Source organism: Chrysochloris asiatica, unplaced genomic scaffold, assembly GCF_000296735.1.
Source record: "Chrysochloris asiatica unplaced genomic scaffold, ChrAsi1.0 scaffold00138, whole genome shotgun sequence".
NCBI lineage: Eukaryota > Metazoa > Chordata > Mammalia > Afrosoricida > Chrysochloridae > Chrysochloris > Chrysochloris asiatica.
Genome location: NW_006408656.1, coordinates 541498 through 542959, shown reverse-complemented (window position 1 = coordinate 542959; position 1462 = coordinate 541498).

The window sequence follows — 1462 nt, the reverse complement described above, 5'->3', positions numbered from 1 at the left end:
GAAAGCCTCATCTTTCTCCCGCGGAGCAGCTGGTAGTTTTGAACCGCTGACCTTAAGGTTCGCAGCCCGATTCGTAACCACTACGCTACCAGAGCTCCTCAAATACCTATAATTACTGTCAATGGACTTGAGTTCCTACTTTGAAAGGTTCCTAGGTACATAACTACCAAGTAGTTCCTCTAATGTAGCGTTGTTGTTGTTGTTGTGAAGTTGATTCTGACCCATAGGAACCCTTTGTAGGGTTTCCAAGGAGCAACTGGTGAGCTTGAATCACCGACCTTGCAGTTCAAATGACTTTGCAGTCTGACACGTTAGCCCACAGTGCCACACCTTACTTCATACTAATTTCTCTTTAAAAAATCATTAGAAACTAAGTGCATTAACCCACACACACAGAAAAGACTCCATGGCACTTAACAACATCATATATCTGTTGTTGTTAAGTGCTGTCGAGTCAGTTCCGACCCATAGTGACCCAACATCCCAGAAGCCTGTAGAACAGAGCCCATATTGCAAAAAGTTTATCCGTGCATACACTTACCATAACCTCTTCCAAATGGGCAAATTCCATGAAGTGTTCTGGGATACCTATTGATTGCCATGTTATCTACAGGTTTTCATGATAAACACAGCCTTTACATCATAAATAAAGCACTTATTATAAACATCTTTGTATTATTTGCTTTCAGCAAAGATCCATCAGATGTCAGTAATGATATCCCTAGTTCCATGTCCTCTTTTGAATCCAGCTTGAATTTATGACATTTTGCTTTCAATTTACTATTTCAACAGTGTTTAAGTTATTTTCAGCAAAATTTTGCTTGCATGTGATCATAATGATATTGGTTTATGATTTCCACATTCCATTGGGTCAGCTCACTTTGGAATGGGCACAAATAGGGATCGCTTCCAATTGCTTGGCCTGGTAGGTCTCTTCCACATTTCTTGGCATATGTGAGTGAATTCCTCTAGTGCTGCATCAGTTTGATGAAAGATTTCCATTTGTATTCTCTCAATTCCCTAAACCTATTTTCACCAATGCTTTTAGTACAGTTTGGACTTCTTCCTTCAGTTCCATCTATTCTTGGTCATAAGCTACTGCTTGAAATGGTTGAACATTGACCATTTCATTTTGGTATAGTGGCTTTGTGTCTATCTTCTTTTAATGCTTCCTGTGTCGTTCAATATTTCTCCCATGTTGTTGTTGTCAGAACCGACTCATAGCGACCCCATGCACAGCAGAACGAAACAATGTCCGATGCTGGGCCAACTTCACTACCCCTGCCACACTTGAGTCCATCAACGATGCCATCTGGCCAATCCATCTCGTTGAGGGTCTTCTTCTTTTTCTCTGACCCTCCAACTTACCCAGCATGACATCCTTCTCCAGCGACTGTTCCCTTCGGACAATATGTCCAAAGTATGAGAGACGAAGCTTAGCCATCTTGGCCTCCAAGGAGCA